Raw genomic sequence first — 22,655 nt, 5'->3', positions numbered from 1 at the left:
TTTTTAATAATCCTTTGCCAAAGATCAAGTAATTCATTGTCTCAGGAAAAGAAAACATAAAATGACATACTTCAAGCAGAGAAAATTGAATAAAGGAAAAGAGTTCAAAAGTATGAAAAGGACTAGAGGAGCAGAAGGAAGAAAAGATGTTACCCCCAAATCAGAAAATCACTATCATGTCTGCAATGGAGCCAATAGCATGAAGGGACTAGAACTTCCAAAGGGTGCTACCCTTGTCAGAGCTGGAAAAGCAGAAAGTATTGGCCTGCTGGAGTAAATGCATGGCCATCTGGTCTCCACTACTCTTAAAACCACCAGCTACTAGAGCAACTGCGGACACTTTCAGAGCCAGAAAAAGCATTGTTCTTGCTTCTTCCTACTTTAAAAATCTCCCATCAGTGACTCCTTTTTGGTAAAATGTAACAAGAAGACAGCTGCCAGAATAGTCTGGGAAACATGGCTTGCAGAGTTCCATTGCCAGCAGTTCAGAGAAGAGTCAAGAAGAATAGGCATAAAGCTGTAGAAAACAGATACTTAACCAAATATAACTAAGTGGAAAGATAGATTTGGGGATGTTGGTAGCAAGGAGGAGTTTTTTTAACAGCCCTGAGCTATTCTGTTACATTAAAAATTAGATACGTTCCCAATTGTTTAAACAGCCATTGTTTGTATTCTCTGCTGCACTGGGCTGATTACTACCCTGCCTGTAGTAGAATTTGGTAAGGGGAAGTATGATGCTACAAGATAGAACTGATTTATAAGGACCTTGAGAAGGATGACATACATATTGTCATGGGGAATTGGTTACCTTTATTATGTGGTGAGGGAATATTTGGCCTATTTTTCACCTGCTGTAAACCACAGATTTTGTTCCTATTAAGGCTGCAGTGTCAGGGAAAATGGCAGGAAATTCAGATTTCTTTTTTTTTTGCTGTATACTGATTATTTTCTTGTCATTTTCAGCAATAATGTCTTGATAGAGAAATATGAACTTAAACTAGACCTCACCAGTCAAAAAACCAAGATGGAAAGAAATAGGGCACCGCTAAGAGAGCTGTTCTCTGTCCTTGCCTGCTATCTAAATTGAATACGAATCCCATAATTTGCAGCCTAATAGAGTTGAAAGGCTGATTACTTTTGTTTCCAAAACAGAAGAGTTATAAACTGTAGCAACGAATCTGTATTTGTAGTAACAAATGAGGCTGATGTCCCAGGTCTTTACCAAGCACAGCCCTTAAATAAGATTACAAAGAGCTTTGACAAGGAACCAGATTTTATATATATATATATACATATATATATATACACACACATATATATATATACATACATATACATTGAAACCTAGCATATGTATATGTATTGGGTTGGCCAAAAATTCATTCAGAATTTTCCATTAGATCCACTATATACATGTATATAATTAAAACAAATATTTTGTGAAACAACATCTGCAGTCATTACTTGATGCTACCTGGTATTCTGTATTCAATTCCTTTCATTTGTGTTTATTGTTAACCAGTGCTGACTATGACCCACTAAACAGCCTTCATAATCAAGTTTTAAAACATTTATCAAAATACTCCTCTACATCTCCACAAATCTTATTGTACTTTCATTCATGAACCCTATTTCTCTTTCACTTCTTTCTTTGCCCAATTTATATTATGTGGTATATCTTTCTAATCATCCTCTTGCATTCTCTCCGCTCCGTTACTTCTCCTGCTGACCATCATATAATAGCTGTCATACTCAGTTAAATACAACTCTTAGTCCACACCTGCACTAGAATAGAGGACCGTGACAGGAGAGATAACACAACCAAGATAAATTACTGACCAAGCCTGTAGTGCTACCTAAATATCTTCCTAAATTCCTTTGTCTATTCATTCATACACTCTCCTAATAGATGATTTCATGTGTTCTCTCCTTTCCTGGACATATTGCTATGTATTTCAAGCTCAGTCAGTTCAGTCGTTCAGTCGTGTCTGACTCTTTGCAACGCCATGAATTGCGGCACACCAAGCCTCCCTGTCCATCACGAACTCCTGGAGTTCCTCCAAACTCATGTCCATTGAGTTGGTGATGCCATCCAGCCATCTCATCCTCTGTTGTCCCCTTCTCCTCCTGCCCCCAATCCCTGCCAGCATCAGGGTCTTTTCCAATGAGTCAACTCTTAGCATGAGGTGGCCAAAGTATTGGAGTTTCAGCCTTAGCATCAGTCCTTCCAATGAACACCCAGGTTTAAATTCCTTGTTTTTTCACTGATAAAGGCAACTAAAAGAAAATATTGACATGCTTAAACTGTCAAATCAACAAACCCATCTGCATGCACTATACCTTTCCTTCCCTTATAAAGCATAATATCAAGACCTTCTCCCAAGCATTCACTCAACTTCATATTCTTCCACAGTTGTTACTTTTTGCCTGCATTACTATTTGTACCTCTCTGCTGGATCATTCCCAAAGTTACACAAATATGCTGTAGTTCATGGGGTCGCAAAGAGTTATACACGGCTTAGATACTGAAAAACACCAATATATCCCACATTAATAGAAAAAATGCCTTGACCCCTCACTCTACCCTAGCTACTATACATTTCTGTGATTCCTAATATAGCAGAATTCTAGAGGTAACTTCTCGGTTTCATCTCCTCCCACTATTTCTTAAATCAACTCCCAGCAGGCTTTCATCATCACTACCACCGCCCCACAAAGACTCTACGTGTTTCAATATGACTTCTCAGTCTTCATCTTCTTCAGTCTATCAGCCAACTGTTAATAGATAGAGTGGATACCCTTTTTTATTTTGCCTCCAAAATAAAAAAATCCAGAATGCCATTCTCTCTGCCCTTTCATATCACATCCTGTTTTGTGAGTACCTTTCTTAATACTTACCCATCTCCCAGACCTCTAAGTGTGTGCTAGGTCTTGGCTTTACGCATCTCTTTTTTTTAGAAATATTTTCAATTATTTAATTCAGTCTCATGAGTTTTAATAGTACCACTTTGATAATTATTCTCAAATGTATATCTCAAGCACAATTTCTACCCTGAACTTTACTCTCAAATATATAAAATGCTTACTTGACATTTCCACTTCACTCTATTCTATCAGGGCTCTTCAAACCTAACATTTCCTCGAGTGAACTCTTTATTCATCTCAAACCTGCCTCTCCCTTAGTGTTTCCAGTCTCAGAAATTAAACAGCTTCCTTCTAATCATTCAGGCCTAAGTCCTTGACTTTGTTCTTTCACAGTCACATTCACTCACACTATTTATTCCACCTTTGAGTAAACCTTATGGGTTATTTTCTTCTAAATATTTATAGAACCTGATCAAGTATTCTCAATTCTACTACTACCAATTGTTATAAGACACAATTCTTTCTTGCTATTAAAACATTATATATATAGAGTTTGTTTTCATATTCTACACGCTTGGCACTTATGTTTTAAATTCTGAATGTTTTTCAGACAAATCACAGTGGTGAAACTTACTCTTAAGTCTTTTGCACAATTTCAATATTCTTTGCCTGATTTCTATTCTGATATGTTTGGGTAGTGATCATTTTAGTCTCAAAATGTGTGTGATAATTACCTTGTATTGTAGTTTCTTTTATTAGTAATAGTATCTTCATATCATATTTTTCTTATAAAATCATTTTAAGATGCTGTCTTTTCTGTGAGATTTTGTTTGGTTATAATTAGATAATATAGCCCATACATTCTCCTCATCAAGAGTATATAAGTTTAAATACATGACAATACACTGAAATTGAGCAAATGAATAAAGATGCTGTATCAAGCCTTCAGTATTTGTGGAACTCCCACAAGGCAGAGTGAAGGGTGAGCATTATTATAACCTCCTTTTTTCTTAATCCCTCAATTTCCTCTAGCCAATCAGATATACCAAAAATCCCTGGAGAGTATATCTCTTCCAAGATAGCACCTTGCTAGAAGGACTTTCACTCTGGATCTTTCCTTTTCTTTAGGTCAGGTCTGTGGATGCAATGCTTGAAGAAGCAGCAACCATCTTGCCTGAGGATGAGAGGCCTCAAGTATCAACTAGTAAATGTCAACATGTGGACTAAGATCCAGAAATGTCTGATTCCAAAGCCCAAATGCTCTTAACAGCTTTGATATACCACTTCACCACAGCTGAAATGAAATGAGCTTCATGAAAGGGAGAGGCTTTCAGAGGAAAGCAGAGAAACAATAGCAATGAGAAATTAAGAATGATAAACTGGGTAAGACAATAAGATTTTAGGAGAATAAGGAGTTTCCACAACACCAGGCAAAAAAAGAACTCATATCCTTGGGATTTTTTTAGAGTAGGATATTGTTACGAAGCATCAGTTCAGTTGCTCAGTTGTGTCCGACTCTTTGTGACCCCATGAACTGCAGCACGCTAGGCCTCCCTGTCCATCACCAACTTCCAGAGTTTACCCAAACTTATGTTCATTGAGTCGGTGATACCATCTAACCATCTCATCCTCTGTTGTCCCATTCTCCTCCTTCCATAAATCTTTCCCAACATCAGGCTCTTTTCAAATGAATCAGCTCTTTATATCAGGTGGACAAAGGATTCAAGTTTCAGCTTCAACATCAGCCCTTCCAATGAACACCCAGGACTGATCTCCTTTAGGATGGACTGGTTGTATCTCCTTGCAGTCCAAGGGACTCTCAAGAGTCTTCTCCAACACCACAGTTCAAAAGCATCAATTCTTCGGCATTCAGCTTTCATCATAGTCCAATTCTCACATCCATACATGACTACTGAAAAAACCATAGCCTTGACTAGACGGACCTTTGTTGACAAAGTAATGTCTCTGCTTTTTAATATGCCATCTAGGTTGGTCATAACTTTCCTTCCAAGGAGTAAGCATCTTTTAATTTCAGGCTGCAATCACCATCTGCAGTGATTTTGGAACCCAAAAAAATAAAATCAGCCACTGTTTCCACTGTTTCCCTATCTATTTGCCATGAAGTGATGGGACCAGATGCCATGATCTTTGTTTTCTGAATCTTGAGCTTTAAGCCAAGTTTTTCACTCTCCTCTTTCACTTTCACCAAGAGGCTCTTTAGTTCTTCTTCACTTTCTGCCATTATGAAACGTCAGTTCAGTTCAGTCACTCAGTTGTGTCCGACTCTTTGAGACCCCATGAATCACAGCACACCAGGCCTCCCTGTCCATCACCAAATCCCAGAGTTCACTCAAACTCACGTCCATCGAGTTGGTGATGCCATCCAACCATCTTATCCTCTGTTGTCCCCTTCTCCTCCTGCCCCCAAACCCTCCCAGCATCAGTCTTTTCCAATGAGTCAACTCTTTGCATGAGGTGGCCAAAGTACTGGAGTTTCAGCTTCAGCATCATTCCCTCCAAAGAACACCCAGGACTGATCTCCTTTAGAATGGACTGGTTAGATCTCCTTGCAGTCCAAGGGACTGTTTAGTATTAAATATGACACATATAAATCAATTTTGTAGTATTAGATTCTAATTGTTGGCGATGTTATAATGAAAATGGAGATTGTTAAATGCTTTGTGTGCTGCAGGATTTGTTTCATATCTATGGAGTTGGTAAAGAAAAGGGTGGTTAACATATTTTGACATTTTGGCAAGCTTTTCCTACTTGCTAAAGAGGCAAAACTTCACATGTTCCAGCATCAGCTCCCTGGATAGGAGTCTAATTTTTATATTGTGATTTTTTTCCTTGAATAAAGCTCAATTTTGTTCTTTTATTTTCATTTTATAACAACAATCTTCTTATTCTAAAAATTTAATAATACAATATTGCTATAAAAATAAAACTATTGGGCTTCATTGAATAGAATCTACATTTTCAGAAGAGTTTTTTCTTCATATTGTAGAAGTCCTGTAGTTTAGAAAGACTTGTGGGCACAGAGTATTTTTTAAACTTTGACTATATTGGTTTAAATACAGCAGGGGTTCATAGGCAAAATTATTGAGAAATAAAATTTGAAGGTCGGTTGGAGCCAGGCTGTGATCTAGTTGAAGAGGTCCTGGAACTGAAGAGGACCATGGAGTTCAGGATGGGGATTCGGTGGTTACAACCTATGGAATCAGAATGGAAAGATGGTAGCTTATTCAACAAATGCTTGCTGAAAATCTACAACTGTATTGGACATTTGCAATTTTTGTGTCAGGAATTTTTTCTGTATTTTATTGAGTATTTTTCAGATATTCCATAATGCAATATAATCTTGTTTTTAAATTTGTAACCACCTCCTTCTAAAATCTCTCTGTGCTTGACCAGTCATGACCAGAAAATGGAAACTCTTTCAAATCTAGTCAGAAATGAGGGAAAATAGGGAGAACAAGACTCTGTGGAAAATACTCTGTTATTAGTTTCATGAAGCTGAATTTTGAGCACCGCTAATAGGAACACTGCTGCTGACCTGAATATCATGGCACATGGGGAAATTCTGAAAGGCATCCAGGTTGAAAACCTCTTAGGAATTTGCAGCTGGTAGGTAGCACCTGCTGTTATAGTCTGACACACACCCAGAGCTTGGCTATGACGTGCTGTCTGCTGCATTTATCATTTTGTCTGTGCCAGATGCCGAAGTAGAAAATAAAGGTTGAATAAACATTTCTATAACCCAATTATGACAGTTTAAACCAGGTGGATCTACCTGGAGTTTGAACCACAGAAAATTTCAAAAATCATCTTTCCCTTTTGCTCAGTCTAAAGATTTCTCAGTTTTAACCCTGTTAACTTTTGAGCTAGATAATCCTTTGTTATGAGGGGCTGTCTGTGACTTACAAAGACAGTTAGCAGCATCCTTGGCCTCTACCCACTAGAGGCGAGTAGTTTTCCTCCTTAGCATGTCCATCAAAAAAATTAACTGTGGACACTTCCAAATGTCCCTTGGGGACAATATTTCCCTGCCCTGGCCTCTACCCAGTTGAGAACCGCTGCTCTATTTAGAGATTCAACCTATGCTGAAATATTCCAAACGACTCTGAAGTCCTAAGAACCAAGAGAACGTTAAGAGAATATGGAATAAGGGCTCAGAAAAAGCCATTCTATTTGGCAGTGTGAACACCCTAGGAGATGAAAAGACACAATCCTAATGGAGTGAGAGTAATGCAAACTCTATTCAAGGTTTGATAGAAAGAAAGATGTGATTTTTTAAAAGTGGAAATTGGCTGCTTTTCTGTAAGTTGGCATGAGGGAGAGACGTAGGCTGATAGCAGGCCTCAGTGCCTCACTGAAAGTTGTCCTGAACACATAGAAACACATGTTGTGTTTTTTGTTTGTTTGTCTGCTTAACGTAGGACTGTCCCTCCAGGTTAAAGACAGCTGAGCAGATTTAAAGTCAGGAAAGAGTTAATAGAAAAGAGACTGAAGGCAAACAGAAAAAGGAAACAAGGTGGAAGGAGGAGTCCAAGGGGAGCAATGAGAGCTGGAGGGTGCCTCAGAGCAGACAGAATAACATGGCTCGAAGAATTTGGAATCCAGAACTGTGCTGTGTGAGTTTAAATTCTGGGTACATCATTTCTGAGATGTATGACCTTGAAAATTTTTTAATCTCTTAAAGTTTGCATTTTCTTGTATGCAAAATGGGGATCATAATAACTCCCAAACTTGAAGGATCCTAGGATGTGAAAATATGATGTCTGTGGGCATGTAATACAATGCCCCACTCCAGTACTCTCGCCTGGAAAATCCCATGGACGGAGGAGCCTGGTAGGCTGCAGTCCATGGGGTCGCTAAGAGTCGGACACAACTGAGCAACTTCACTTTCACTTTTCACTTTCATGTGTTGGAGAAGGAAATGGCAACCCACTCCAGTGTTCTTGCCTGGAGAATCCCAGGGATGGGGGAGCCTAGTGGGCTGCAGTCTATGGGGTTGCAGAGTCGGACACGACTGAAGTGACTTAGCAGCAGCAGCAGCAGCAATACAAGGCCTGCTCGAAATAGAAAAGCTATAGAATGGTACTGAGGACAACACAGGTTCTACGTGTGGTGGTTTCCACAGTGACTACTATGAGGGTCCCTGCGGTCCAGGTGCAGTGAAGGTTGACAGCAAGATGTGGACAGGGCCCAGTAGGCATAATAGAAAGGAAAGATGAACATTAAAAGGCTTGGCTGAACCACAGACCCAGACTGAGCCAATAATCACCAGCTTTCTTAATAAATATCTGAAATGGGTGAACAGAGAAGGAATGCAATGTCTAATCTGCTAGGAGCATTGGCAAGCAAGACGGATGACAGGTAAAGAGCTGTGGAAAGTTTGGGAATAGAGACATCCAGGCCAGCCTCTTAGTGGGACATCAGGGAAGAGCGCTGTGTGATTCTGTGGTCTAGGTGCTGCCTATACCACCAGAGGATACCTTCTCTATAGGAGTGGGACTTTGTGCTGAAATCCCAGTCTTTAAGTGGCATCTCTCCCATGTAACTGCTCAATAAATATCATACGAGTGAGCAATAGCATTGAAGCATAAATGAGGGAAATATCTTCTTTTCTGAAATGAACTCTTTCAAACATTTAAAATTTTTATGGCAATTAAATTACAAATTACAAACCATGTTGGTAAATTTTGTATGTCAACTTGATTGGGACTTGGAGTGTGCAGATATTTCATCAAACATTGTCCTAGGTGCCTGTGAGGATGTTTTTGGATGAGATTATCATTTGAATCAATAGAATGAGTAAAGGAGATTGTCCTACTTAACATGGGAAACCCGAACCCAAACAGGTGAAGGACTGAATGAAACAAAAAGGCTCATCCTTCCATGAGAGGAGAGAGCTCTTTCTGATTAACTGATTGCACTGGGATATCAGTCTTTTCCCATGTTGGACTTGAATGGAAACTTCAGTTCTTCTTGCACCTCGAGCCTGCCACTCTGGACTGAAATTTATACCATCATCAGCTCTCCTGATTCTCAGGCCTGTGTATTCCAACTGCAACTCTATATAATGGATGTAAATTTGTATATTTGCTGTTTAACTGTACTTATTTTCAATATAAATTACTATAGACATTTGTAGAATTAAAATCAATTTTAAGGCAATGATAGTGAAAAAAAGTTGCAAATCTGTGATATCAGATTGGCTAGAGGGTCATAATTGGGTTCTGTTTTTTTCACATTGAATCCATGCATATATTCCTGAGAATTTTTCAGAAGAGGATTTTTAATCTGTAGTTCTTATTTGGATGATAGCCTAAATTAATATTTAATCAGTTATAAACTTGATTTCTCAGGTGGTAATGCCCAAATGAAAGATATTTTGATACTTTGAGCTGTTAAGTCAGTGCTTCTCTGAGTTAGACTTTTAATTTAAAGGAATTACTCCATCATTTATATTTAAGAAAATCTTATTTGGGGAAGAACCCTGAGATGAGTATTGGGATGAGTATCATGATGACAGCAGGATCTAGCCCTGGCTCTGCTAACAACATTTGGTAAGTCACTGTAGACAACAATTTTGTTATCCATTAAACAAGTGTTTTGAAGTTTATTGATTTCTGAGTTTCCCCCTCAGCTTTAAATTTCCATGTTTCTATCGATACTGAAGTTAGCAGGGGAAGCAGAAGAGAATAAAAATGTGAACAAGATTGTACAAATTTCAAGAAAGGTGAAAACGGTACCTATAAAGCAGTGAAAACAACCATATATCAAGTATTTCCTTTTTTAAGCCCTGTATTTGTAGCATATATATGTCAGGCATGGTTCTAGGCATTTGGGATTTTTTTTCAGTGTACAAATCAAAATCTCTGCCCTCAGGAAGTTTGCAATGAGGGCAAATTTTAATAAATAGGTAAGTGGATTAAAAAGAAAATAAGTAAATGAATAAATGAATTAACATATCAAGTATGGAACTTTCATGGTGGTCTAGTGGTTAAGAATCTACCATGGAATGCAGGGGATGTAGGTTCAAGCCCTGGTAGGGGGACTAAGATCCCACATGCTGCAGAGTAACTAAATCTGCTTGTTGCAACTAAATCTGCTTGCTGCAACTACTGAACTCACAGGCCAAACTAGAGAGTCTGCCTGCCACTATGAAAGATCTCGCGTGACGCAAAGAAGAACTCTGTGCCACAACTAAGACTCAAGACAGCCAAATAAATAATGGTGTGTATATATATATATAATATATGCATATATTATATATATATATATAGTGTAGAAAACATTTATGCTTTAATTGAAAATATTGCACCATCAGGAGGATAACCCTCTAGTTTATCTGCTTTTAGTCATTCATCTTTCGGCAATTCTACAGTTCCATAAGTTGTAGACAACTGATAGGCAATGTAGAATAAACCTTGTACACTTGCAAATTCTGTCCTGTCTAGAAGCACATTTGGCTTCTCTTCTCCATCTCTTTCCACTCTCTTCCACTCCCTGCAAAAAAAAAAAAAAAAGCCTTTTTTGTCTCTATTTGCACATTCATTTCAATATCCCTTATCTACAAGTTTGTCTAATCCACAGATTTGTATGATGTTAGTTAAGGAGTGGCAGGGAATCTTTGTTTAGTTTATGTCTTCTTGAGGCTTATGATTTTAACTTTTTCTAAAAGTTACCTTTTTAACAATGGCTGAAACCTATGAAGGAAATGAGCGAGGTTAGTGAGACAGAGATGAATGAGGCTGGAGGAGGGGCTAAACAGCTTTAGACCTGCTGGTCAGGGAAAGACCTCTTAGAGAATGCAGCCACTGAATTGAGAGCTGACTGATGAAAGGGGGACACCTCAGAAGCCTAGAGGATGGTCATTCCAGGAAAAGGCATCAAGAGGGGCAATGGTCCTGAATTGAGAATTTCTTTGGTGTGTTTACGCTTCCAAAAGAAGGCCAGCACATGTGGCTGGCATATGTGGAGCAAAGGGAATATAGTATATGATAAAGAGAGATATGTAGGTGAGTCTCAGGTGTTTACAGCCTAAGAAACCTTGATAGTATTGTTTGGATTTTATTCTCAGTGCAATTAGAAAGACATAAAAATGATTTGGACTGTATTTTTAAATAATGTCTATGGCCAATACACTTGACTTACTGCTTTACGTGGGGCTTCCCAGGTGGCGCTAGTAGTAAAGGACTTGCCTGTCAGTGCAAGTGAAGCAGAGACCTGGGTTTGATCCCTCGGTCAGGAAGATTCCCTGGAGGAGGGCATGGCAGCCCACTCCAGTATTCTTGCCTGGAAAATTCCATGGACAGAGGAACCTGGCAGGCTATAATCCAAAGGGTCACAAAGAGTCTGATACGAACGAAGCAATTTAGCATGCGTGCATTGCTTTACATGCATTAGTCAGTCCTCACATAATTCTATGGAATAGGGATTATTACATTACCCACTTCATAGACGAGGAAAATGAGGCTCAGAGGGTAAGTGAACAATATTATCTACAAAGTAATGATCATTATTTATCACTGTAAATAACAGGTGTTTCTATCTACTGTTTGTAAAATGATTGTGATTAAGCTTGAAGAAGTTCAATCATAATCAGTAATACTTTTCTGAACTATTACACTGAATTAAGTTTTGTAGACTTACTTTACAGAGTTTCTTGTCCTCTCTTTTCAGATTATTTTCTGGCCTTGCTTTCAAGAATTATTTGAAAAGTAAATTTTGATTCTGAGGTTGAGTTAATGCCAGTATTGAATCAATGCTGATTGTGAATGCGTTGGTAAACTTTCCAGCTTTTATATTATTTCTGTGGGGTTTTACTTGTACATATAATGAAGCACATAGTAGCTTGCATTTTGTCTTAAACACAGCAGATATTTAATTGCTGTAATCACAGAATATACTTAAAATGACATGTTTCTCAGACCTACCTACTATATCAACAGCCAGTAAAGATATACTAGGTTTCATCAAGTGTATGATAGCTTCTAGGTTGCATTTGCAACTTGATTATTTTCAAAAATCTTATTATTAACATTGATACCTCACTGTTTAAAGCTTACGGTATTCTCATTATTAGAGTAGGGAAATACCATTTTGGGGGAAAAATCAGTGAATTAACAAGTAAAATCCTGTGTGATTGTGATGAGACTTGTCAGTATCTGCAATCTCTTTAGCTTGATACCTTAGCTTTTCAGGAATTGTAATCCTTTTTCATGATGGTCTTCTGACTTTCCTGTCATGATGAATTTTACTTTCTTTTCTTAGCTAGACAAGTTTACTACGTACTCAACTTGGAAGCTTTTTCATCTCAAAATACAGATGATTTCGACAAGCCAGACAGTAGCAACTTGGACACACACTGAAATGAACCACCAGTGGTTTCTTTAAAGAAGTAGAATGACTATTTTTTGTGATAACATTTCTCCCCAAGTTCCCTGAATCATTGAGCTTGGCTGCATCTCAATTTTCCTTTCAGCAAAAATGGAGAAAAGGGAAAAACTGGGATGACTAGCTAAGCAAAACACAAGCTGCTTAAAGACTAAAGAAGCACAAAAGCTATTTTAGGAAGGGCAGTCAACTGGAAGTTTGAAGTCAAAAACTATAAGCTTCTTAGATCTAAAGAGTTCAGGATTTTACACTTTACAAAAGAAAATAAAGCTACACCAATCTTCCTATATGAGTGTGTATGTATGTGTGTGTATGTATGTGTGTGTGTGTGTGTGTCGATATCGATACACTCATTGTGCATTTTACGTTTATTTTAACCTGATTTTCCAAGCCAGATGGCTATGTTTGAGCAGATACCTTCCACACCCACACTTGTACTGTGAGAAGCAAAAATAAAACACTAAGCATATTAAAATGTGTAAATATTTTCTCCTACTAATTTTGTTAGTTGAGTATCTCATGTATATCTTGCTCCTGCTTTAGCCTGTCAGTTTTATTCTCTTAATTCACATTTTACTTCAGATTGGGCAGAATGCCTCTGAGGGGAAGACAACTGATCTCCCTGGACTCCCAGGTTACCCCAATGAAGGAGTGCTTTTATTGCTTGCCCAAGCTTAAAAAACACGGCTTGTTAAGCCTAAGAGATCATAATACTGTCCTTAAAAAACCCAGAAATAGGGTGCCCACATGCTATACTAATCTCTCTTGGAGAATAAATAGCAAACAGAATAACTTTTTTCTTACAAATCAAGCAGAGTATGGTTAAGGAAAATGGATGATGCTCTTCTAACAAGACCTTGAAGGCTTTTATGGACTACCTTATTCTACGCACAGGAGCTATTGTATAAATTAAGATATCCATATGTTAGGGATCATTTTAGGGGAAAAAAGCCTACTTACAGTTTAGGTACCACTTACTATTAGGATATAAGAGGTTTCATTAAAAACATCAAATAATGATAGGAAAACATTATAGACTGAGTCAAAACAGTTACTCTAACTAGGTTAGAAGTTCACTTTAAAGTTCTGATCAATAAATATGTTGCTTATTTTCAAGGTGGCAGTTACAACGGTCATTTTCCTTGTATACTGAACATTAAACATCACTAATTACTAACAGTCCTTTTTCAAAATGTTTAATGCATAGATGAATTGTTAACAAATTTTATATGTTTGTTAATTACTTAATGTGTCTTTGTTGGGCTCTGACATTGCCTCAGTCTAGCACCTGTTATATAGCTTCTTTGAAGGTTAATGGAGCAGAAGGATGAAATTAAATTACACAGAGAGAAATATAACAAAAGGAGAAGAAAGGAAAAATACTAGCCTTTCAGAAGCACATACTGGAAAAAATATCTTATGGCCTTTCATTGCTTTTGATGTGGATTTTAAGGATTTTTTTAAATTAGATTCTCAATCATATGAAGTTACCCAACTCTTACCTATTCTAGGTTTCCACATAGCTTTTATCTAGGACTCTAAATATAGCTTAGAACAGTAGTCCTGAAATCCACTAAAACCACTTTTTACTCTAAACTACGTTCCAACCTAATCAGGACCCACATTGTGTAACCAAGCAAAAAACCTGAAGGCAATGAGATGGGACAAAACACACATGAGGTCCAAATGGCCTTGGGTTCTCAGGATGGCCTGCAAAGCTGTCTGCAACTTCTTGCTCTGTTAATGAATCTTGATGGAACCCAGGGGTGGAAAATTTGGATGATCCCATTATCCTGGAACCATTCACTCTCCACCAACTAGTTTTATCTGCTTCTCTTTAAAATGGTAAGATGTCCCATTTGAAATTTTAAAAAATAAATAAATAAATAATAAAACTGCCATATGATCCAGCTATTCCACTTTTGGCTGTGTATCCACAGAATAAAAAACACTAATTTGAAAAGAAATATGCATCTGTATGTTCATCACATTATTATATACAATAGCCAAGATGTGGAAGCAATCTAAGTATCTAATGGTAGATGAATGGATAAAGAAATAATGGTATACACAGAGGATGGAATATTACTCAGCCATAAAAAATGAAATCTTGCCATTTGGGACAACATGGATGGATCTTGAGGGTATTATACTAAATGAAGTAAGTCAGGCAAAGACAAATAGCATACGATTTCACTCATATATAGAATATAAAAAGCAAAAAAGCAAAACAAATGAACAAAGCAAACCAAACCAAACAAACTTGGGAATAGAGTTCAAAGTACTGGTTACCAAAGGGGAAGAGGTAGAGGAGGGGTAAAATAGGTAAAAGAGATCAAGAGTATAATAATGAATGGAACTAATTTTTGGTGGTGAGCATGCTGTAATGGATACAAAAGTAGAAATAGTTTGTTGTAGACATGAAACTTACAAAATGTTATAAACCAGTTACAACAATAAAGGTATGATAAAAAGGAGCTACTTAGGCAGCCTCTAGAATTCTTTGTTCATCAATATTTCAATATTTAGTAGCAAAACTCTTGATTGTTAAAGTATAAATATCAAGACTAAACTTTAAAAAAATTGCTTACAAAGAGCTGATGAAACTTAGAGCCTGTTTTATGAATAACAGTAGGCATCTCTCGTGGAAATGATAGCTTATGTCTATGTGAACTTAAAAGCCTTTGAAGTAGTTTTACATTATATTCAACTTGATTCTTATACTTGTCGAGATAGGATAGTTTTTATTGTAATGACAAACCACTCCAGCATATCACTGGCTTAAAACAATAAAGGTATATTTTTGCTACTTGTTTATCATGAGTTATCTGGGGAAGGAGTCTTGCCATGTATCATCCACATTTAGGCACCCAAGCTAAGGGGCCCTATCTCTGCATTTCCAAGATTGGAAAGATGACGAAAGGGAGTATGGTGACTGGTGTGCTTACTCCTTTTTTTGTTTTTTTAATTGGAGTATAATTGCTTTACAATGCTGTGTTAGTTTCTGTTGTACAATAAAGTGTATCAGTTATACATATACATGTATCCCCTCCCTCTAGAACATCTCTCCTACCCTCCCCCCATCTAGGTCATCACAGAACACTTAGCTGCTATCTGTTTTACATACACATGGTACTGTATGTCAGATCAGATCAGTCACTCAGTCATGTCCGACTCTTTGCGACCCCATGAATTGCAGCACACCAGGCCTCTCTGTCTATCACCAACTCCCCGAGTTCATTCAGACTCACATCCATCAAGTCAGTGATGCCATCCAGCCATCTCATCCTCTGTCATCCCCTTTTCCTCTTGCCCCCAATCCCTCCCAGCATCAGACTCTTTTCCAATGAGTCAACTCTTCGCATGAGGTGGCCAAAGTACTGGAGTTTCAGCTTCAGCATCATTCCTTCCAAAGAAATCCCAGGGCTAATCTCCTTCAGAATGGACTGGTTGGATCTCCTTGAAGTCCAAGGGACTGTCAAGAGTCTTGTCCAACACCACAGTTCAAAAGCATCAATTCTTCAGCGCTCAGCCTTCTTCACAGTCCAACTCTCACATCCATACATGACCAGTGGAAAAACCATAGCCTTGACTAGATGGACCTTTGTTGGCAAAGTAATGTCTCTGCTTTTCAATATGCTGTCTAGGTTGGTCATAACTTTCCTTCCAAGGAGTAAGCGTCTTTTAATTTCATGGCTGCAGTCACCATCTGCAGTGATTTTGGAGCCCAGAAAAATAAAGTCTGACACTGTTTCCACTGTTTCCCCATCTATTTCCCACGAAGTGATGGGACCGGATGCCATGTCTTCGTTTTCTGAATGTTGAGCTTTAAGCCAACTTTTTCACTCTCCACTTTCACCTTCATCAAGAGGCTTTTTAGTTCCTCTTCACTTTCTGCCATAAGGGTGGTGTCATCTGCATGTATGTCAATCCTAATCTCCTAATTTGTCCCATCCTTCCCTCCCCTTCCCATCTGTGTCCACATATCCATTCTCACATCTGCATCTCTATTCCTACACTGGATATAGGTTCATCTCTACCATTTTTCTAGATTCCACATATATATGATAAAATACAGTATTTGTCTTTCTCTTTCTGACTTACTTCACTCTATATGTATTCTTAAATTATCTGCTTGAAAGTGATTCATGACACTTCTGATCATAGTTTTGGGGTCAAGGCAAGTCACACAATTACTTCTAATTTAAGAAGTAAGAAAGTTTAATCTTGCCTATGTCTAGAAAGAAAAGAACTTGAATGTCTGGATGAGATCAGTGACTCATATTCCTTTTCATATCTCTATGAGGAAATATAGCTAGTAAGGCAAAGCCATGAAAACCAGGAATGTTTTTCTAAAAATGGTGTCTAGTGAAAGAATGGAAAGTGACCCACTTGTGGCAATGCTTTTCCTTTTTTTCATCAGTGTTTTCCACTCACCATGCCACAATGCCTAAAATTTTATTCTTCACTTCTTTAGACTGAGCAAAGCCTTGCTTAAAAGGCTAGTACCTTTCCTTACATATTGTTGTGCTAGTTATCAAGCGATGATGGGAAGATGCTCTTCAAGATGGATAGGGGTTCCTGAGTGCAGCATGGGAGGTAATGAGGTCTCTTAGGACTCTTGTAGTATAAGTGAGGTGAGGAGGATGGGGGTTAAGAGGCTCTTTTTACTGAAAGGCATGGCAGTCTGTCTATAGTTCCTGGGATAGGATCTCTGTAGACATTTTTACAGACAATACACTGTGAAGGAGTTAAGTTATATGTCCTCCTGAAGTTATATTTCTCAGAAAAGTAAAGAGAAAATTAAAGGCAAAAGAAGAATTAAACATGATGCATGTAAACTGTGAACTTTATGAAAATTCAACGAGAGACAGAATTTCCTTGAAATTGCTATGCTAACACTATCCAAATCATTGTCCATTCCAGTGAAGGTCTTTGGAACACTGAAATTCAGAATTAGAATCATGAAAGAAGAGACATCTGAGGAGATATGGAGACACACTTCTGCTAAATATACTGAAGTCACCTTAGACAGAAAGAATTAGAAGTTGATACCAAAATCATTCTCTGTATTATTTGCTTGCAATATGTATGTGCCTTTTTATGTTAACAAGGTGCCTTGGTGCTCTTGATCATGAAGCTTTTTTGAAGCTTTCATGAAGACTCATATCAACTTCTGAATTTTTTTCTTCTAGTGTTCTCGTAAAACAGTAGCATATTTTCAATCCAAGTTTTATTCATTCTTTTTACTCAAAAGCTCCAATGGAAAGATACAAGTGGCTTTAGGCAAGTCATCTATTATGATAACAATTTTCCATGCTTAAACTAAGAAATACTAAAATGTATCATAATTTTAAAATATGAAGGATTTTGCTCAAGCTTTTTATTAATTGTTAGCTTCAGGCAGATTTTTATATTTAGAGTATTACAAATGATAGAAATTTTAAATTGTTGGAAACATTTAAAAGTTTTAATGAAGTTACTGCATTGTTTTCTTCTAAAATATATGATAATAAGCATTTTCTTCCTTGTTTATCTTACTTTCTCCCTTTTAAGAATAAATACTTAAATCCATCTATCCTGTTAACATTTACTGTTCAATTCCTTAACATTAATTCAGTATACACCTTTTAGTCATTAAGATTTCATCTTGATTTCCAGTTTTCCAATTTGCAAAGCATTTTGTAATAAAGTTGAAAAGAAATTGCCTAACATTATTGTTTTACAATTTTATGCTGTATTTTTATTACCAAAATAAAACTGTTCACTATTTACAAGTATGTACTATACAACAGGGGAATATAGCCAATATTTTGTAATAACTATAAATGCATATAAAATCATATAATTTTTTAATTAAACCATTTACTATCTTATAAGATATTTTACAAAACTTAGAATACATTAATCAGATCCATTGTTGAAATATATTTGTAAATTTTACATGAGTGTAAGTCTTATTCTGAATTCCTATATAAAAATCAGAATATGCTACTCAACGCACTCTTTTGACACACTGATCACTGAAGTCGGAAGACCACCAGGATTGGAGTTCTGGCTTTGCCTCTTAATAGCTTTCAGACTTAAACCTAGCTATTTACCAGCTCAGCTATGACATGCATCAAAAGGAAATAGTATCTGTCATAGCTTTCCTAGATTTCGTGTTTTGAAAATTAAATAAGTTTAAAATCTTAAAAAAAATACTTTGACAATTCTAAAGCATTATAGAAACTTAATTGGTATCACTGTTGAATCATTGGATTTTTTTCCTTACTCTTTGAAGTAAACAGTTCATTTTAATTACAGTGAGAAATAGAAATATTACTAAAAGACTTAGTTTACTTTTGTGTCAGTTGAAAGCCTTGAAGATTACAAGTGCTAACATTCTGTGTAGATTATTTGCTATCTTGTTTTTATTATGTGTTCTTACTGAGTTTATAAGACGTGATTAACTGTGTTAAGAGAAACAAAATCAAATTTCTTGTTTCACATACAATTTAGGATGTAAAATTTTGCATACTTTCATAAGAATCTGTTCTCAATCCTAGAGGGAAATTGATCTCTTTATGCAGAGCCAATGAAATAGGGAGATAAGCTGGCTAAAAGGACACAGATGTGTTTAAATTGGAATGAGGGAGGCCAGGTGGCTGATATGGTGGATCCATCTCTCTTCTCCAAGATATCCAGGTATGATTGGTTCATTCCAAACTCTTCAAAAAAAAATAATATAACCCTTGAAGAAATGTAACTGAATCCAAATGGATATGAGAAAATTTATCAGAGATCCAAAAGATAACTTTAATATAAAGGAAGAATTTATTTGCATATATATTTTTAAAAATCCAAATATCAGAAATATACAAAATAATAAATGAATTGATATGGACATCTATCTAAATTAAAAGATGTTACACTTTCTCCCTAAATATTTTTGGATTAACAGACTCTATCACTTTAACAGTAAATGCCTCCTGGATAATGACTGGTCCTCCCAAATGTGGTTTGATTCTTTATCTGTTTATCTAAAATAACTTCAATGTTTCTCTTGACTTTTCCCCCTACAGTTTCTTGCCTATGGGTAATTCTCCTTCACTAAAGCAGCAAATCAATCATGATGTTCTTTATCTGTGATGGAAAGAAATCAAATTAAGGGTCTGTGGTTTCTGGCATCATTAAGAATGTTAGACTTCCCATTTCAAAGGAAAAGGAAACTGCATTTTTCAAATGTACTTTCTCCATTTCCTGAGAATCTTATTTGGGTAATTCTAGTAATAAGATAATCATCACATGGGTGCTTTCAGCAAATAACAGAAGGATGGAAAAGAGGAACTGTGTTTTCACTAATGCCTAGAAGGTGTACAATAAGAGGACCAAACTCTACCTGTACAGGACTTTCAGGGAAAACAGTTTCAAGATATGTTGAAAGATGAGTCTTATTATCACACTCAAACTACCAACCTATTTGGCATCAACTGGACTTAAAAGCGGGAGACGGCAATGGCACCCCACTCCAGTACTGTTGCCCGGAAAATCCCATGGATGGAGGAGCCTGGTGGGCTGCAGTCCATGGGGTCGCTAAGAGTCAGACACGACCGAGTGACTTCACTTTCACTTTCCACTTTCATGCATTGGAGAAGGAAATGGCAACCCACTCCAGTGTTTTTGCCTGGAGAATCCCATGGACAGAGAAGCCTGGTAGGCTGCAGTCCATGGGGTCACACAGAGTCGGACATGACTGAAGCGACTTGTCAGCAGCAGCAGGACTTAAAAGCAGAGTCCCCCTCCCTTCCCACACACATGTATACAGCTTCAGTCAATTCCTTTTATTTTCTTTAATTTATTCATTTATTTATTTTTGACTCTGCTGAGACTTCATTGCTGCATGCAGGATTTCTCTAACTGCAGTGGTGAGTAGGGCCTACTCTTCCTGGTGGGGGTGAGGCTTTCTCATTGTGGTGACATTTCGTGTTGGTCTTGTTGCACAGGTTCTAGGCACACAGGCTTCAGCAGTTGTGGCATGTAGGCCTAGTTGCTCCACAGCATATGGAATCTTAGTTCCCTGACCGGGAATTGAACCAGTGTCCTCTGCAGTAGCAGGTGGATTCTTAACCATTGGACCACCAGGGAAGTCCATATTCAATTCCTTTTAGATTCCTTTCCGCAGTGAGTCCAACACCAATTCTTTTCTTTCCATCTCTAGTTTAGATCTTTACATGTCCAAGTTCAGGCTTCCCAGGTGGCTCAGTGGTAAAGAGTCTGCCCTCTAATGCAGGAGACAAAGGAGACACGCGTTCCATTTCTGGGTCAGGAAGACCCCTGGAGGAGGAAATGGCAACCCACTCTAGTACTTGCCTGAAGAATCCCATGGATAGAGGAGCCTGGCGGGCTACAGTCCTTGGGGTCGCAAGGAGTTGGACCCAACTTAGGGACAACTCATGTCCAAGTTCAGCCTTTTCCCATCTCTGTCTTTGTTCATCTGTTTCCTCCATCTAGAATCCCTTTTGGTATAACAAGTGAATTCTTATCCAAGTTCCTTTTAGATGTATTTTTAAATTGTCCTGCCCTGATGCACCACTCACATACCAAACACTATATTCCCCACCATCCACCCCCTCATTCATGCAGTAGATATCTGTTTTACTTGGCTAATGACTTTTTTTGAGCATTGAACACAGTACATTTCTTACATCACTTCTGTGAAATCATTTACCTGCCACTGATAAGTCTTCACTTCTTATTCGTGTTTTAGAAGCTTTATTACTCTCATAGATTTATCATCATGTTACCATTCCCTTCAACCTGAATTGCAATTTCCATAATTTTTAAACAAATATTTATTAAAAGTATACTAGCTGCAGAATCTTATGTGATTATTGACTCACTTGGAAGAGCAGCCGATGAGGTGCTCTGTACAGGGGAGGTCTGTTAAATGCTGAAGTATTACTCAAGATGAAAGGATTATTTATGACATTTTCTTCAGCCCTCTCATGTTGTTACAGAATAACCTGTCAATATTTCCTTATTGCTGTGGATGACTTGGCAACAAGGATAAAATTTAGGACAGTTGTTTTAATCGATCAATAGAGTTTGAGGAATGTGATGACCAAATTCTGAGTGTGTAGGGTCACAGAAAGCATATAGCATTAAGAGAAAGCCCCAGATAGTGGATTGTGTAGAAAACACAGTGAAGTGGCTAAGAAATGCTTCCCAAATGGGTTGGGAAGGGAGGGGACCAGGCGGGAAAGAAGGTTCTACATATATTAATACATGTGTACTTATTCACATTTTAATTAGAATTAACTCTGGTCCTGAAGTGAAAGTGAAGTGTTAGTCGCTCAGTCATGCCTGAGTCTTTGTGACCCCATGGACTGCAGCCCACCAGACTCCTCTCTCCATGGGATTTTCCAGCCAAAGATACTGGAATGGGTTGTTGTTTCCTTCTCCAGGGGATCTTCCCAACCCAGGGTCAAACCTGGGTCTGCTGCACTGCAGGCAGATTCTTTACCAATTTAGCTATGAGGGAAGTCCAATTCTGGTCCTAGGGAAGGCATTTAAAAGGAGAGAAGGACGTTATCAATGATCGATGCTAGAGAGTATAGTATCACAGACACATGTACTTCTATGGGGTCCTAAAATGAGTGTGTAGGGTGGGACCAAAGAATCTACACTTTTAATAAGCAGCCCAAGTGACTGATATATGCACTTGAAGGGCCACCCTTTGGGATTCTGGTACAGACTAAAAGATTTCACTGTCAAAATGTGGCTAAGATGCCAGCATCTCCCAGTTAATTTACACCCTGCACTGTCCATGAATCTGGTGTATGAGTAGGAGGAAAACATCTAGATGGCTTTGCACACATATTGCTCACTCTTCTTGAAGCCACCAGAAGTCCAATTTAAGAGAGCGAAGAGATCTACAGTTTTGACATATTCAAATCTTGAGGCCCCACATCTGTTCCATTTAGTACTACATGATTTCAGCTAAACAGGATGTAGTGTTCCTTTCACATATTTTAAGTGGCTTAAAGTCTAAAATCATGCACAGTTTTCACTAGAAAACATTCTGTAGATGCCCCAGTAATAATTCATAAAACTTCTCACAAAAGCCAAACATGCAAGTATAAACATAATCCTTTAGCTTTTCAACTTTCAAACTACATCCAAAGAGCACAATTATGTCTCTGTGCAGTAATTTTCTCATGAAAAATGGTGAGTAAATGCTTCCCATAGATAATTTATTTTAGTGTTATTGATTTTTTTCCTCCTAAAAAGCTGTATTGAAACAACAGCCATTAAGGCTTGTAGAGCTTTACAACATCTGGTTATGATTGCAGACAATTGCTCCATTCCTTATTCTTGAGACTGCTTATAATACCACAGAGAAC

General features: G+C 37.6%; 1 long non-coding RNA gene across 6 annotated transcripts in view; it reads right to left on the bottom strand.

Annotated features, from left to right (window-relative positions):
• LOC147364213 (uncharacterized) overlaps positions 1–22,655 on the bottom strand; it is a 245,348-nt gene that overhangs the window by 177,045 nt on the left and 45,648 nt on the right. Inside the window, exon 2 of one of the 6 annotated variants that reach the window (XR_015133638.1) lies at positions 10,301–10,380. The exons of the other annotated variants lie outside the window; for them this stretch is intronic. This is a non-coding gene — a long non-coding RNA (uncharacterized LOC147364213). The remainder of the gene's footprint in view (positions 1–10,300; positions 10,381–22,655) is intronic. 6 annotated transcript variants of the gene reach the window in all.

This window comes from Bos grunniens, chromosome 10, assembly GCF_055505025.1.
Source record: "Bos grunniens cultivar Pamir isolate PY7600 chromosome 10, Bosgru_T2T1.0, whole genome shotgun sequence".
NCBI lineage: Eukaryota > Metazoa > Chordata > Mammalia > Artiodactyla > Bovidae > Bos > Bos grunniens.
The sequence above is the reverse complement of the archived record's forward strand: the minus strand, read 5'-3'. Positions and strand labels throughout refer to the sequence as shown.